The sequence below is a fragment of the Loxodonta africana genome, unplaced genomic scaffold (assembly GCF_030014295.1).
Source record: "Loxodonta africana isolate mLoxAfr1 unplaced genomic scaffold, mLoxAfr1.hap2 scaffold_32, whole genome shotgun sequence".
Classification (NCBI taxonomy): domain Eukaryota; kingdom Metazoa; phylum Chordata; class Mammalia; order Proboscidea; family Elephantidae; genus Loxodonta; species Loxodonta africana.
Window position 1 is genome coordinate 1,835,221 of NW_026975036.1, and position 18,422 is coordinate 1,853,642.

The window sequence follows — 18,422 nt, forward strand, 5'->3', positions numbered from 1 at the left end:
AAAGTGATGATGTAAATAGATAGGAAGGATCATATCTGTGGTAAACTGTGAAAGAGGATTTTCAAGTTTTGCAGATCACTGATCAAAACAAGGCCCAGAAACTAACATTTATTGAGCATTTGATGGTGGTTAGGCCCTTTGATAGGTGCTTTTGATAGTTTTTCATGTACTTTATTCCAATGCTCATTGTGCATACATTCAGGATATACATCAGAGAAAGGACTGCAAGTCCCTTGTTTGGTGATTCTAGAGTACACTTTGCTCCAGTCTCACTACTATTTTATGAAATTCTTCAATCGTATGTTACTTGGGTGAAATTGGCTTTTCCACAGCACCTTGGTCTCAGGACTTCTTTTTGTGTGTGTGTGTGTGTGTATTTGGTTTTGCCTGCAGTAAGCAAAAAAGAGAAAAGAAGTTCTTGGATATATGGGAGCGGGGGGGGGAGGATAGACAGCTGGGAATGAAAGAACCACTGCCGATTTGTTGTTGTTGTTCACCACTAATCTACCAAGAAAAACAAGAGGCGCTAATAGAAGAAACAATTTGTATCATGCTTCTAAATTTTTTTCAGCACAAAATATAAGCCAGACATTTTGAATTTACCTTTAATTTGATCTTATTTTCTCAAATGTGATGTAGCATGCAGTTTTTCATGACTGTAAAGGACTTTTTTTTCTTACCAAGACTTGAGGAGCCATTTGAAACAATGAAGGTAAACATTTTTTTTTTTTAATTTAATCTCAACACAAAGATTTACAGTAAGGTTCCAAAGCTATTGCTCTGTAAATGTATTTACATTAAATGAATGTTAGGTCATTTCATCTATGTACTCAATTGGTAGCTTCAGTATGTGCCCATCTTACAGAGAAGCAAATTGAAGCTAAAAGAAGTTTAGTTAATTTAGTTGCCTCAGGTCAGACATCTAAGATCTCAGGTACAGAATTTAAATCCAGAACTTCTATATCTCAGTCATATTCTCTTTGCAAATAAAATATACTTTCTGTGGTATGCTTATGTCTGTGTATAAGGAATTTACTTTCAGTCCTAATGATTCAATTTGTCCTCCAGGAAAAATTACGTCAAATTTGTTGCAGATATTTTTCTCATGTAGCAATATTTTCCAGCAATAGTGCTTTTTTATGCAGGTCGTTCTATGTTACTATGTTGTTGTTAGGTGCTGTCAAGTCAGCTCTGACTCGTAGCTACCCTAAGTACCACAGAACGAATCACCACCCGGTCCTGCGCCATCCTTACAACTGTTGTTATGCTTGAGCCCACTGTTGCAGCCACTGTATCAATGCATATTGTTGAGGGTCTTTCTCTTTTCTGCTGACCCTCTACTTTACCAAGCATGATATGCTTCTCCAGAGACTGATCCCTCCTGACAACATGTCCAAAGTATGTAAAATGCAGTCTTGCCATCCTGTCTTCTAAGGAGCATTCTAGCTGTACTTCTTCCAAGACAGATTTGCTCATTCTTTTGACAGTCCATGGTATATTTAACATTCTTTGCCAACACCACAATTCAAAGGCGTCAGTTTTTCTTCGGTCTTCCTTATTCTCTGTCCAGTTTTCACATGCATATGATGTGATTGAAAATACCATGGCTTGGATCAGGAGCCCTTTAGTCTTCAAGGTGACACCTTTGCTTTTCAACACTTTAAAGAGTTTATTGGCAGCAAATTTACCCAATGCAATGCGTCTTTTGATTTCCTGACCGCTGCTTCCATGGGTGTTGATTGTGAATCCAAGTAAAATGAAATCTTTGACAACTTCAATCTTTTCTCTATTTACTTAAAGGAAGTGTGCAAAGTTTATCCTAAAATGAATAAGATAAATCATATTTGGATCTTCTGTGTGAGGATACTTTGGTTTAATCAGTGAGAATATTAGTCATTATCTAAGTAAGGGTAGTGAGCTAACCATTGTGGAAGGCCAATTTTGAGGCGTATACTTTGTTAGGTTCTTTATATACTAAAACTCTCTTAATTCTAGTCGCAAGTATTGTTAGAATGATTGTGAGGATGGCACAGGGTGAGGCAGTGTTTCGTTCTGCTGTACATGGGGTTGCTATAAGTCAGAACCAACTTGACAGCACCTAGCAATAACAATATTGTTAGTAGGCCTTTGCCCCATTTTCTACAAGAAGAAAACAAATCTCAACGAGGTTAAGCAACACTGTCAAATTTTTAGACTATGTCTCCTTTATTCTTTTCACTTCACACAATGCTTCCTGGCATGATGCAAAAATATCAAAACACAGGCCTGTTCCTTATAAAGATTGTCCTTGAGGCTTTCGTCCATTGTTTTTGAGAGAGCCTCTAACTTCCCTTCATCTCTTTCTTGACTTCAGCTTCCCAGGTTACTCACACTCTCTTGATTCCTGTGTCAGAGAAAATGATCTCGTTCCCATAAATGTATTACCCTTCAAGAGAATATGTGTACTTAAAAAGAGGGATTCGATGGACTCAAGGAATGAATAAATAATTGTTGAATTTAAAAGAAAGTGACCCATAAGTAAGAGAGAAGTTTGGAGGAAAAATAAGCAACTCAACCATGCAGGTGAATTGATACTCTGCTTGGGCATGAAGGCAGAATCTTGAAAAGGTAAATATTGTTTCTTAAGGGTTTTTCCCAGTGTTATTGCATACTGTGTTATATGCAATATATTACTTGAAAAATGGCTGTATGGCCAATTAAGTTTAGGAAATTTTGCCCAATTTTTTTATCCAAGAAATATTGTTCAGTGCTTACAGTGTGCCAGACAGTTCCAAAGACTGGGCATATAGTGTAGAACACTATAGACAAGAGTCGTGTTTGTGTGGAACTTAAATTCCAGTAAGGATTAGATGAGTAATAAAGAAGTAAACAAATAAATGAATAATGTAAGTTTGTTAGAAATAAGTATAATGAAGAAAATAGTTTTATTAAGGAGTGATGCAAAAGACAATAACTGGATGTAGATTTGTGTAGTTGTTTGAAGTGTGTGTGTACATATATAGCACAGAGATACGTGAAATACATAAATAGGTAGATAATATACCTGTCTGTGATAAGGAAAAGCATGTCTCTTTGTTGTTTGTTGCCATTGAGTTGATTCTGACTCATGATGACCCATGTGTATAAGAGTAGAACTGCCTCATAGGGCTTTCAAGGTTGTGACCTTTCAAAAGCAGAGCACCAGGCCTGTTTTCTAAGGAACCTTTGGGTGGGATCAAATGGCCAACTTTCCTGCTCATAGTTGAATGCTTAACCATCTGCACCACTCAGGGACCTTGGAAGGCACCATGTATAAATCGTTAGATGAGAAGGTAGAGTAATTGTAGTAGATTAGCAAAGACGATCCAAATGCAGAGGTTATCCATCATCTGGGAGGATAATACTTTGTAAAATTTCCTCTCAGGAGACTTGCAAAGTGTAAGGTCAAATATGTCAATGAACCAGTTGCAAATTCCCAAGTGCAAGATCAAATATATGAATTACCCAGTTGTAAACTCCAATGAACAAGTTGCAAAAGTAGGATATTAGTATCTTTTTTATTAATGAAGGTAGAAAAGAATAAAAGCTGTAACCTCAAATATATCTAAATTGGAAACAAGTTATTTGAGAATACAATTTCTTATGAAGTAAGAGAGAGTTAACCCTTATTTTTCCTGGCTGAGATACTTTTTTCAATCCTGAATAGTAGAAACTATTTTTTTGTCTTTAACCAACTTTTTGTTGTCGTTGTTTGCTGTGGAGCTAGTTCCTATGCATGGCAACCTTACGCATAGCAGAATGAAACACCCAGTCTTGCACCATGTTTTTTATTTGCCCTTAAAATAATTGTTCATATTGTTTCTAGAGTAGGGGATGAAAATATGGCTCAATGAGTCTTACAATAAACATTCAAATATAAAATGAATAATCCAAGAACATCTTTCTTCATTCCAGCAGTGTGCTGCCATTGAAGATTAGAAAGTTGTTGTATGAGATAATTATATATTCTGCCATAATCTTATAAGCAACTGAGGCATTATGTTAAAAATATCAAGGAAAAATTCTATCAAATGCTAAGTAATTATAGAAATGTGCCAGTAACCCAAGGCACAGAGGGTCTTTCTTGACTTTGGAATTCACAAAGTCAGATGTGATATAATTTTAATGATAGTGTTACAAGATGAAAAGATCATCAGGCTAGGTCATAGAAAAATTCAGTCCTGGTCCCTGCTAGATGGCCAAGAATAAGTTGTATTCTTTTTTATTATTTTTTTTGGATCTGTATTATTAAGCAGAAAGATGGTTGTGGTCATTCTGTTATTTAAGGACAGAGCTTAGTCCTGGAGTAAATAATCGAATGGTTAATACTAGGATCTGTATTTGTGCTTGTGAATCATCAACTTGGTCTCGTTCCAGTGATGATCAACCCCTGAGAGCTAAATGGGAATTCACTGCACGGTGATTAGCTCCTTAGTCAGTAGAGACTCAGCCTCAAAGGGATGCAATTCCAATGATGCAAGTTGGTGCATTTCCAGTTTTTGAAAATAGCACTCTGTCCTCTTTTAGTACAGGCCCATTACCCAAAGGAAGGTATCTTATTAATGATGCTTCTTCTAAGATGTGGATTGGAAACTCCTTTCAAATTAAGCTCAAAGTACAGCCAGATGGCAGGCACAGTCCCTTGAATGATTTTGTAAATAGCTTTCCTGGCTGTCTTTTGGCAATCTTTCCTATTTAGAGAAAATTTAAATTACTCTGCCAACCACAAAGGTTGTTCCCTATATAAGTCCTTGTCACTTAGAGCACCTGTTTGAAATTTCTTTTGAAAATCATTAGACACTCTACCTGTTGCCATTGAGTTCTATCAAAATAATTCCCCATTAAGTAATAGGACTATTTATTGGCTTGTACAGGTCCTGATTTACTTGCCTCTACATTTGGAACAACCAAGCTGAAACTCTCACATGTCTTAATTTCTTGCTGTTCTATAAAAGAAGCTTCATGTGAGTAAATCCTGGCCAGAGTCAGACCTTTGGTTACTCTGACGTGATCCTAGAATATTTATCTCAACGGCCTTCTACCCTCTACCTGCCGAGATCATTGGGTAACTAGCTGGGTTCTCAGAAGCCAGAGATGACACCAGACTGAGCTTTGGAGATGGCCCTAAAAGCTTAAGTATTAAACATGTTCCTGTTAATTTAAGTTGCTATTTTGAAATTGTTGAAATAATTGAATCATCTAAACACACGCACAATTATACCTAAAATGTGTTAATAATTCACCTGTTTGATCTGTTTACACAAATTGTGATCTCAGGGTAAGAGCCTTGAGCTATCAACAATTTTTAGCTTCATTTACCTTAATACTTTTGGCACGTTATCAAAACAGAAATGTCATAATTTAATATTTGGGCCTTTATCCAGATATGGATATTAGCAAATAAAAGAGTGTGTATACATGATTCAAAGATGTGCTTGTAGAAAGGAATGGGAACACTTGGTGTGATGAGGCTAGTTTAAAATTTTTTTTTTCTGTTTTCCTTCTATTCTTTCTCATATGTTTAGATATACTTAATACATTAAAATACATATATATATATATATAGCCCTGGTGGTGCATTCGTTAAGCTTTTGGCTGCTAACCAAAATGTTGGCAGTTTAACTCCATCAGCCATTCCTTGGAAACCCTGTGGGGCAGTTCTACTCTGTCTTATAGGGTCATTATGTGTCAGAATCAACTCAACAGCAACGGTATATATATGTACATATTGATTGCTGTTGAGTCAATTTTGACTCATAGCAACCCTATAGGACAGAGTAGAACTGCCCTATGGGGTTTTCAAGGCTGCGATCTTTACAGAAGCAGACTGCAACATCTTTTGCTCACAGAGTGGTTGGTGGGTTTGAACTCCTGATCTTTTGGTTAGCACTTGAGTGCTTTAACCACTACACCACCAGGGTGCTCTCTCTCTCTCTCTATATATATATCTATATATCTTGTTTTCTTTTGTACCAATTTCTTTAACCTTAATTTTTCTAGTAATAGCCTCTGAGAAAAAACTTACATGGTGTTTTTATTTTTTTCTCTTTTACTTAGTAAAAGATACTTCAGATTTCTGGTTTTCATTATCAATGTCATGGTGAGTTGAAATCTTTAAAATGTATCTCTCAATCAATATAAAAACTTACACACCTATTTGTGAGCATCCCTGCTGAAGGGGTGGTGGTAGTGTTGTGTTGGGGGTGATGCTGGTGATTTGCTTAGGAAGAGGGTGGAGAAGTTAAGAAAGAATAACCCTCCCTTTCTGCAGAAGAATTCCAAGTAAATATTAATTTTTGTATGTACAATCATATAGTAACTTCCATCCTACACAAAAGCACAACTGGAGATTATTCTGTCTTCACTAACAAGTCTTCGACTCTCAAGAAAAGCAAGGTGTATTCGGAAGACTTACGGATGGAAATAGTCCTTTTAAAGTCCTTATTGATGATGTATATGCTTGGGGCACATACCTTCCCAAGAAAGCAGGGCTGCTGATTGCTCATTAAAAATGACGACCCAGAGGCACTCACCGAACACATTGCTAACCTCTTGTTGTTATCCAGGACTTCATGGGAGAAATTATCTCTGTGAGAAATTCAGGCAGAGGAAACATACATCGCCTATAAAGTTCATACAGTGCAGCAATGAACATCACTTTACAAATGTCTTTGTTTACTAGTTTGAATATTTTCATTGGAGAAATCCTAGAAACATCATCACCGAGACCAGAGGTGTATCTACAGAAAATAGTGCCTAAGGCAATTAGTTTTAAGTTGCTGAATGATGTTTCACAACTAGAGATGTAAAGTGCAATGGTGAATAGATTCAAATCCAGACTTTGTCAATTAATAACTGTATAACCTTGAGCAGTTTGTTTGTTTTGCTCTTCCTCAGTCATAAACTGTGCCTTGTTATTGCCAGATGTGAGAATTAAATAAGATAGTTATATCAAAAACTAACCAAGTACAAAAATGCAGGTGCTTAACAATTTATTATTATTATTAGTTTGATATGGATAGTTGTATATAGACAGTATATCTCTACACAGAGGTTACATTGTATTTCACCCAGCTTTTTCTGGGTACCAGTTTGTAACCTATGTCATCAATGAAATTCTTTGAATGAATGATTGAATGAATGCGAATTAAATGAGATATTATTTTTCACCCTATAATTGGTTGAATATAACCAAGATTGAGAATATCTAATGTGAGTAAGAATACAGGGAAATGACTCTTTAATACACTACTGATGGGAATAAAACAGAACTTTGAGAGAGTAATGCTATAGAAAGGAACCCTTGTGGTGCAGTGGTTAAGTGCTCAGCTGCTAACCGAAAGGCTCGTGGCTCGAACCCACCAGCTGCTCTGAAGGAGGAAGATGTAACAGTCTGTTTCTGTAATGATTACAGCCTTGAAAACCCTATGGGGCAGTTCTACTCTGCCCTGCAGGGTCACTATGAGTCCAAATCAACTCCAAGGCAAAGGGTTTTAATGGTACAGAATCCATCAGAGTTAAAAATGTGCATATTTTTAGAAGCACATCTAGGGTAGAAGCATAACTAGGGTATGGCAAGTATGAGACAGGCCCTGGACACCACTTGAGGGGAGGAAGGGAAGGGCAGTTTACATCTCTAGTTGTGAGACATCATTCAGCAACTTAAAACTAATCTCCTTAGGCGCTACTTTCTGTAGATATGCCTCTGGTCTCGGTGATGATGTTTCTAGGAATTTCTCCAATAAAAATATTCAAACTAGTAAACAAAGACATTTGTAAAGTGATGTTCATTGCTGCGTTGTATGAAAGGCAGACTATTAGAAACACCATAAATGTCAAGCAAAATATTCATGAAGACTGTGGTGAACGGGGTATTAGGAGTGAGGCATGAAGGAGGGATGATGATGGATGGGGTGACAGCCGAGGGCATGGGCAGAGGAAGCAGTAACTTAAATGAATGGAAAATAATCATGAATATTTGAACAGTGCACTCCAAAGAATCTCATGCTTTTTACTTCCTTTGACCTTCACTACAGCATTGTGAGGCAAAATATAAAATTCTTGGAAGGGTTGTAGGGCATAGTGGCTGGTAGCCTGTGCTGTGAACTCAATCAAGTACCTGACAAAAGGCTTTAAGCAAGTTTCACAAGTTCCTAAGCCTCATTCACTGCAACAGAAATTCAGGTTGGAATTTCAAAAAATGATAAAAAATAGTTCATATATCATACAGTTTTTGTGGAAATTAAAAGAGAAAATCATGTACCCTCAAGTGGTAAGTACGACACATGTTGACTTTACTTACTGTTGCATTCTTTTATTTTTTGCAGGATTTGAAGGTTAGGAAAGTTGATACTAAGAAGTGAGTAAGCAGCCTGATGGAGTCCCTGGGTGGTGTAAACAGTTAACACTCTTAGTTGCTACCTGAAAAACTGGAGGTTCAAGTCCACCCAGAAGTGCCTTGGAAGAAAGGCCTGGTGATCTACTTCCAAAACACTAGCCACCAAAAACCCTATGGAGCACGGTTCTACTCTGACACACATGGGGTCCCTGTGAGTTGGAATTGACTCGAGGGCAGCTGCTTTTTCCAGTGCCTGATTGGAATGGAAAACTAAGTCTGCTCACTGTGAATCCATGGCCTTTCCCAGGGTACAAAATAATTGGCTGAGGTGTGTGTTCTTGTAGCAGGAGATGGGTCTGACTGCAGTGGGAGGGAGAACAACAAAAATAGCAGGTTGACTAGTTGTAGGGGAGAGTGATAAATGTCAGGCTCTGTTTAGATGTGCACTAGTAGTCAAAGTCGAATAGTGATAAATTAATAGATTTCAACAGAGGAGCATTTTAATCTATTCCAGTGTGTGTTGTTTTAAAACATTTCAAGTGCTAAATTGGCTCAAAGGAAATTTTACTTGGAAGAGTAAACATTTAGTGAAGAGCTGAGCTGCTCTGTTTGAAAGGGATAGAGTCCTGAGATGTATCCCTCGAACTCCTAGGATTCCACCATCTGCCAAAATCAAGTCACACTCCAGAGGAGGAAACTGAGGCCCAATGTGGTAAGCACCCTAACAAGGTATCCTAAGGCAGTAGAGAGACAGTGTGGAATAAAACTCAGCTATCCTGATTTCCAAGAATGTGTTCTTCCTATTTGATTAGAGCTATTCAAGAACTTTTCAATTATTTGAGCTCAAGGTGAAAGAAATCCGGGTTGGTCCATATACTGTAGATTTGAAAAGAGTCTTCTGGAAGTTGCTTACTTTGTTAAGTAAGGGGTAAGGGTGATGCTAAGAATGGGACTCTTAGTATTTAGAGGACATGTAGTTTATATCACCATTTAAAGAAAAGCCCTTTGTACATTCCTGGCAAGGAAAAGACAGCCTATTCTCAAGTATCCTTAGTAAAGGGGAGTTTGCTGCCTACTGAAACAGTGCTTTTACCATATCATTTGTTCTTTGCTACAGAAACAATTGCATCTTGCTAATAGAGGCTGCTGATCACTTCTTCAATGGTAGAGTCTAGCGGTGAAGCACTTGTGCTTCGAAATAAGATACTTGGATCCATAACCCACACTCATCATAGATGAGATAATAATTTTAAGCTTCAGTTTCCTTATCCACAAGATGGGATTCATGATAGCACCCATTTCGTGTGATATGAAAAAAAAAAAGATGAGATAATGCATAAAGCAGACCAAGCACATTGCTAGCATGTAATAAATTAAAAAAAAAATACATGGGTTGATTTATTGATACTTTGGCTCATCTTTAGAACCCTTTGTTCTATCTGAGAGTCCCCCTTCCCAAGGAAGAATGGAAGGAATGATATACACTATGCTTATGTGCAGAGATGGTGTCTATCACGTTGTGAACCTGGGTCTTCCTGGAACAGAGAAAGAGAATTAAGTTTTAGTTTCTGTAAGCAGCACATCTGGGAAATTACTAGAAACAATTGGGCAGTCAGTCAGTCATTGTAATTTATAGGTTCAGGACTAGATACTTAACGTATATAAGCAGAACATGTTCTTTACTGTAGACTTGTTGAATGTTCTGGTGAGTACAGGAAGAATATATCTATTTCATTGGATTATTAGAAAAGTGAAATTATATCATGAAACAGTGGTTCACATGTATTGTGCACTTGATACTAGAGTAAGAAATACAATATAATTTGTTAATGGAAACGATTTTAGAACCAGAAAAATCTGGCTTCTGTGTTTACTAGTTGTATGATGACCTTGATGTCATTTTTTTCACCCCAAGAGCTATAGATGCTAACCAAAAGTTCAGCAGTTCAAATCCACCAGGCTCCTTGGAAACCCTATGGGGCAGTTCTACTGTGTCCTACAGAGTTGTTATGAGTTGGAATCAACTTGATAGCAATGTTTTTGTTTTTTTTTTTTTTAACTTCAGTAGCTTAACTCTAAAATGACAAAAATATCTCATAGGATGTTCTACTGCCTGAGACATAGTAAAGACTCATTGACTATTATAAATACATAATGATATTAATAATAACAATGACAACACTAAGCCAATTTGAAAAGAAAGAAATGTGGATGGGAGGAGCAGAGGATAGGCCTTAATAAGTAGAGATTCCTTGGGATATAGCCTCTCTGTCTTGTAGGCTTTCCAAATAGCACATTTTAGGGGCTCAATAAATATGTGAAATAAATGAATGAAAATTCACATGAAAATTCCCAAGTTCTTGGATGTCAAGTGATTAAAGGTCAGCGTCCTAGCTTGGGCCCAAAGAAGAGGCTGAGAGAAGAGCTTGTATGTAGGTGATTTATTCTGGGAAACAGGATAGAGGAACTGGGAAGAGTGAAAGAGGGAAGGAAAGCGAGTTAACCCAAGGTTGAGTTGAGCTGGTTACCATTTATCTTCTGGCTCCTATATCCAAATGATCAAGAGTTTCCCTCTGGAATGTGAAATCTCTCATATTTCTAAGTGTGTGTTTGTGTGAGAATGATGTATCAGGGTCTCCAAAATATCTCAAGTAGCAAGTGCATGGACAGAAAGCAACAGATGTGACTGTGAGAGGAGGTAGTGTTGGATCAATTTGTAGAATCAAGCTACTGTCAGGCTATAATTGTGAACAGCTGGCTGCGAGGGCAATGGTTGGAAAGATAGGTCAAGAGGGTGTGAGATGGGGCACAAAAAATGCCTAACACCTGGTGATCATCAATTAAAAATAATATTGCTGTCACATTGTGAGGTTTGCAAATGTGTGTAAATTTTTGAATGAGAAATTGACTTGAGCTGTAAACTTTCACCTAAAGCAAAGTAAAAAGAAGTAATAATATTGCTTTTACAAAGGACAAATGTTATACATCCTTTGACTAATATGAAACACCCAGAATAGGCAAATGCATAGAGATCAGAGTTTAACAGTAGCTACCAGGGACAGGAGAGAGGATGAAAGGGAGAATCATTACTTAGGAAGCACTGAGTTTCTGTTAATGGAATGGAAAATTTGGCAACGAATACTGGTAACGGTTGCACAACACAATTGATGTAATTGCTATCGGTGAATTGTACATGTGAAAAATATTGAATTGACAATGTTGCATTTGTATTATAACATTTTTACAATAATTAAAAAAAAATTGCTCTTGCAGATTTTCCAGCTCGTAGTTGTGTGATTACATCAGCCTACAGTAAATGGAAAATCAAGACAATGTGACTGAATTCATTCTTTTGGGTCTTACAAAGAACCCAGAGCTACGGAAAATGTTCTCTGCTGTGTTTCTAATCATGTATGTGGCCACTGTACTGGGAAACTTACTCATTGTCGTAACTATGACTGCAAGTCAGAGTCTGAGGTCACCTATGTATTTTTTCCTTACTTCTTTTTCACTCATGGATGCCACCTATTCTTCTGTCATAACCCCCAAGATGATTGTGGATTCCTTCTCTGACAGTACTACCATCTCCCTAGAAGGCTGCATGATCCAGCTCTTTGCAGAACATTTCTTTGGTGGGGTGTCAATCATCCTTCTCATCGTGATGGCCTATGATCGCTACGTGGCCATCTGTAAGCCCCTGCACTACATGACTATCATGAATTCTCAGGTGTGCTGCCTGCTGCTGGAGGGGGCTGGGTAGGCGGGTCCATGCATGCAACAGTACAGCTTCTCTTCATGCACCAAATACCCTTCTGTGGTCCCAATGTCATTGATCACTTTATGTGTGATTTATTTCCATTGCTGACACTGGCCTGCATGGATACCTGTATGCTGGGCCTCTTGGTCATCCTCAACAGTGGGGTGATGTGTGTGGCCATCTTCCTTATCCTCGTTGCCTCCTACGTGGTCATTGTCTGCTCCCTAAAATCTTGCAACTCTGAAGGGCGGCACAAAGCCCTCTCCCCCTGTGGCTCCCACCTCACAGTGATTGTCTTGTTCTTTGTGCCATGCATTTCCTTGTATGTGAGACCTGTGGCCACTTATCCCATAGACAAAGCAATGGCTCTGTCTTTTACCATTGTTGCACCCATGTTAAATCCCTTGATGTACACCCTGAGGAATGCAGAGGTGAAAAATGCTATGAAGAAACTCTGGAAGAGGCAACAAATCCTGGATTGTCACTAGCTTCCATGCCAAGAACAAATTTCTCCTATAGGTACCGTGAGGTCTCATCCTCCCCATTCAATCAAATCTCTTGCATGTACAATACTAAGTGGCATCTTTTAAGCATACAAATCTGCTCAAGACACTGCAGTACTCTGCCTAACCACATTGCTGCCTACCTCTCTGGTACATTTTGTACTTCATCATTTTCACAAGGCTCTAGCCCCCTTTGTCTTTTCTTCTTTTTTTTAACTGATTTTTGGAGAATTCGACCTTTTCCCAGTTCATGGCTTTTGTTCTCACACTTCTGTCTGATGGCATCTCCTTCTCCAGATGCTTCATCTGCCTCAATCCTATATATATATATATATATATATATATATATATATATATATATATATATAATTTCATTTTCAGACGACCACCCACCTCCTCAAGAAGTCTTGTCTCTAGTAATTTCAGTTATTCTCTAGCTTTCCATCCCATTTATATCCTTAACAATAAATAAGCAGAAACTGTACTTACTTTATAAGTAAGTGTGTTTTTATTTTCTCTGTTTTCTCCACAAAATTGTAATTGTTAGGATAGGGGTGGTGTTTATTCATTCACGTTGTAAACCTAGTGGTGCATACACTTCCAGTTAGCTAACTAGTTGCCATGGAGTTGATTCTGACTCATGACAGCCCTATGTGTGTCGGAGTAGAACTGAGATCTGTAGGGTTTTCAACGGCTGATTTTTTTCAGAAGTTGATTGCCAGGCCTTTTTTTTCTGAGGCATCTCTGGGTGGACTTAAAACGTCAAACTTTTGGTTAATAGCAGAGAGCATTAACCGTTTGTACCACTAAGGGACTCCTCTAGTCAACTAGCAGATGTGTAATAAATATTATTCAATAAATGTCAGTCTAAAAGAGACTTAGTTGTTGATTTTTAATCTTTTTAAATTCAATGGTTGGGAAAAATTGGGAAAGATAAATACATATAAAAAGCTAAGGAGTTAGAATTCAGAATTCTCCTGGTTTTTGTGCTACAAAGTGTCCTTTTTGAAGGCAAGCATAATCTCAGTTTTTAGTGGTGTGCTATTTAATATGGAAGCCTCTCTAAAAAAAAAAAAAAAAAAAACTGATTGTTGTCAAGTTTATTCCAACTCATAGCAACCCGACAGGAGAGAGTAGAGCTGCCCCATATGGTTAATTCTCCACTGCCTTTTGTTATCATTTACGGAAACAGACTAAGAGTCACCCATGCAGGAGTCAAGAGATTTTAGAATCTAGTGTCTTTGTCCACTGCTATTCATAAGGTTTTCACCAGCTAATTCTTTTCAGAAGTAGACTGCCAGTCCTTCTTCCTAGTCTGTCTTAGTTTGGAAGCTCAACTGAAACCTGTCCTCCATGGGTGATCCTGCTGGAATCTGAATACTGGTGGCATAGCTTCCAGCATCACAGCAACACGCAAGCGCCCACAGTATGACAAACTGACAGACACGTGGTAACTCTGCTGCAAAGGACCTCTTTAAAGTGTTGAAGAGCAAAGATGTCACCTTGAAGACTAAGCTGCACCTGACCGAAGCCATGGTATTTTCAATAGCATCATATGCATGTGAAAGCTGGACAATGAATAAGGAAGACCGAAGAAGAATTGACGCCTTTGAAATGTGGTGTTGGCAAAGAATATTGACTATATCATGGACTGCCAAAAGAACGAACAAATCTGTCTTAGAAGAAGTACAGCCAGAATGCTCCTTAGAAGCAAGGATGGTGAGACTGCGTCTTACATACTTTGGACATGTTGTCAGGAAGGATCAGTCCCTGGAGAAGGACATCATGCTTGGCAGAGTACAGGGTCAGTGGAAAAGAGGATGACCTTCAATGAAGTGGATTGACACAGCGGCTGCAACAATGAGCTCAGGCATAACAGCGATTGTGAGGATGGCTCAGGACTGGGTGGTGTTTCGTTCTGTTGTGCATACGGTCGCTATGAGCCAGAACTGATTTGACGGCACCTAACAACAACAAACAACAACGACAGTGCCTGTGTCAAGAAGTTATACATTCTTTATTGGACAAGAAAGAAGTCCTGGTGGCACACTGCTTAAGTACTCACCTGCTAACTGAAGGGTTGATGTTTCAAATCCACCAGCTCCTCTGGGGAAGAAAGATGTGCAATCTGCTTCTATAAAGATTACAGCCTAGCAAATCTTATGGGACAATTCTACTTTGTCCTCTAAGGTTGCTGTCAGTCAGAATCAACTTGACGGCAACAGATATAGGACAAGAGAAATGATATTGTCCTATTTTATTTTTAACTGTGGGAGAATGATTCCTGCTGTTACCTTCTAGATGTGGGTTTCTAAATACAAAGGGTGTTTGTTTATTTTCTCCCTGATCCTGTTGTGGAAAAGCTGTCACCAGAGAGACACTGTTTCTTTTCTAAAGGTCTCCCCTGACTAGGTCTATGGGAAGTCAAAGGTCATAGCATGATTTTACATTGTTATCATTTTCTTATTAAGACAAATATATGTGATATATATGATGACAATAATTGTAATGATCAGTTATAGTATTTGAAACAAAGTACAGCATTTAAATCAACATTTTTATTTTTAAGTACAAAATTGATATGTACAGTAGTTATCTAGCTATAACATCCACCAACAATTTTTCTTAACCACCAGGTTTATTCATTACTGAGGTATAATTGCTGAGTTTGTGCTGGGTATACAGTGGTCTATATGACAATCAGCTTTGCCTTCTTCTTGGAACTTACATTCCAATAGAGGAGACAAAAATATATGTAAGATGATAATAAAGTCCTATATTGATAACAGACTCTTAGTAAATTATAATAGAGTGGTATACGTGTGACTGGAAGGGCATTCTATTTAGGTGGACACGGGTCTTTTTTGAGAGGTGGCTTCTAAATTAGGGTCTGAATGATGAGATAGAAGGAGTATGAAACAAATCAATGGGTAAAGAATCCCAGGCCAAAAAAAAAAAAAAAAAAGCTTATGCAGAAATCCTAAGGCAGCAACTAGCCTGAAGTTAAGAAGATCTGGGTTATTGGTACACAGAGGGTAAGGCGGAATCTGGTACAGGATGAGATATGGAAACCAGGCAGGGTCTTGTTAAGCGGGGTCCTATTATTTTTTAACCGTTAAGTCCAAAAAGAACACAGACATCAGCATGACTCTATTGGAATAACAACTAAAAAGAAATCTTTCGTGGGTTTATTGGTGACTCTAGAAACTTAGTACCGAGACCTTTGCACATAGCTTCCATTTAACTTTTGTTATACCTATAAAAAAAAATAGTAGAATATAATGTTTGCTGTCTGCTTACAATATTTTAGAATTAAATACCTGGATTCGTTTTATACTTATTCACCTTGCTCCATGTCGAAGAAGAAGAAAAAGTATGTGACAGCATGATATGTCTGCCTGTGTAAGAACCTTATGATGATCATTTTCTTATTTCATTTATAGAATTTAATAACTGGAGGGACCAAAATGAGATTCCTCACCTTAAATATTTTTGATCTGTTGGATAATTTTCCTAGTGTTAAAAGCAGGCTCAGATAGATAAACTAAATGTGTTGCATACATAAGGAAGAGTATTACTCACCATAAAAAGAAGTAAAGTCCTGATACATGGATGAAGCTGGAAAACATTATGCTGATTGCAATAAGTGAGTTACAAAAGGAACAAATATTATGTGATCCCACTTATATGAAATATTTACAAAATAGGCAAGTGTATAAAGTTTATTAGTGTTGTCAGGGGCAGAAAGGAGGGGAAAATGAGAAGTCATTGCTTAGGGGGCACAGAGTTTCTGTTAAGGATGAAGAAAATATTTAGAAATGGATAATAGTGATTGTTGCACAACACAAATATCACTGAACTGTACGTGTAAAAATTGTTGACATGGCAAATGTTTTGTTATAAATATACTTGTCACAATTAAAAAAAAAGGAAGAAAGAAAAAATAACTAAAGTAGGTGGAAAGCCAAATTTGGCCTTTAGTGTATAGTTTGCCAATCTCTGGTCTGAGGCAATCATGGTGAGGCAGAGGTCTTAATGACTTAATTATCTGGTGCAGCTATAACAGAAATACCACAAGTGGACAGCTTTGACAAAGAGAAATTTATTTTGTCACAATTTAGGATGATAGAACTCTGAATTCAAGGTGCTGGCTATGGGGGAAGGCTTTCTCTTCTGGCTCTAGAGGGAGGTCATTTTGTCTTTCAGCTTCTATTCCTTGGACATCTCATGTGGCATGGCTTTTATCTTCCCCCAACTATTTGCTTTGTTGCTTGCTCAATGTGTTCTTTTATATCTCAAAAGAAATTGATTTAAGACATACCCTGCGTTAATGCAAACTCTGATGGCTTAGTGGTTCAGAGCTACAACTGCTGACCAAAAGGTTGACAGTTTGAATCCACTGAGCACTCCTTGAAAACTCTATGGAGCAGTTCTACTCTGTCCTGTAGGGTCGCTACGAGTCAGAATCCTCTCGAGGGCAACAGATTAATCCGGGTCAGCAAACGCTAATACAGCCTCGGTAACACAACGAAGAAAACACATTCCCAAATTGGATTATGATCACAGGTATTGGGGTTAGGATTTATAACACTTATTTCTGAGGACACAATTCAGTCCATAACACCTGTTCTTCTCTTCCTTTTTAGTAATAGAACTCCCTTTTATAGTACTAGCTAGACACATAACTAAGGAAACCTGGTGGCACCACGGTTAAATGCTTGGCTATGAAGCAAAGCTGCTCCACAGCAGAGAAATATGGCATTTGGCTTCCATAAAGACCACAACCCTGGAAACCGAAGGGGGAGTTCTACCCTGTCCTATAGGGTTGATATGTGTCAGAATCGACTGGATGGCAACAGATTTTGTTTTGTTTTCTCCTTTTTTTTTTTTTAAACATATTACTGCCTAGTTAAAAGACTACAATTCCCAACATCTCATGTATCTAGGTGTGGCCACATGACTAAGTTCTGGCCAATGAAATGTAAATGGAAGTCATAGTATAAACGGTAATTCTGTGACTGTGGAATTTTGGTGGAATTTCAAGCAATGATGGTGGACCATAAGGATGTGTGTTAAGGTTAGCAGAAAAGCAAAACAGAAGGAGCCTGTAATCCTGATGTTGTGGAGCTGCCATACCAGCCCCATACAACTTCCCCCAGGCTTCCTTTATGTAAGAGGAAAATACATTTCTGTCTCGTTTAAGTCACTGTTAAAAAAAAAAAAAAATAAGTGGGCTCAGAATCTACATCTTCTATTACATGAGTTGTTCTGACCATTCATGTAATATTACCTATCGTTTAGATCTCACACATTTTTATCTGTTCTATGCATCCTCCAAGTTGTTGTTGTTGTTGTTAGGTGCCCTCGAGTCAGTTCCAACTCATAGCAACCCTATGCACAACAGAACGAAACACTGCCCAATCCTGCGCCATCCTCAAAATCCTTATGTTTGAGTCCATTGTTGCAGCCACGGTGTCAGTCCATCTGGTTGAGGGTCTTCTCTTTTTCACTGATCCTCTACTTTACTAAGCCTGGTGTCCTTCTCCAGAGACTGCTCCCTCCTAATAATATGTCCAAAGTATGTGAGACATAGTCTTGCCATCCTTGCTTCTAAGACTGCTACTTCCACAGGTGTTGATTGTGGATCCGAGTAAAACGAAATCCTTGACTTCAATCTTTTCTCCATTTATCATGGTGCTGCTTATTGGTTCAGTTGTAAGGATTTTTGTTTTCTTTATGGTGAGGCACAATTCATACTGAAGGTTGTGGTCTCTGATATTCATCAGTAAGTGCTTCAAGATTCCTT

At 38.0% G+C, this 18,422-nt stretch overlaps 1 pseudogene; it reads left to right on the top strand.

The window, feature by feature from the left end:
* The first annotated feature begins 11,672 nt into the window (after positions 1-11,672).
* LOC100668414 (olfactory receptor 4C6-like) lies at positions 11,673-12,683 on the top strand (annotated as a pseudogene).
* Positions 12,684-18,422: the final 5,739 nt, after the last annotated feature.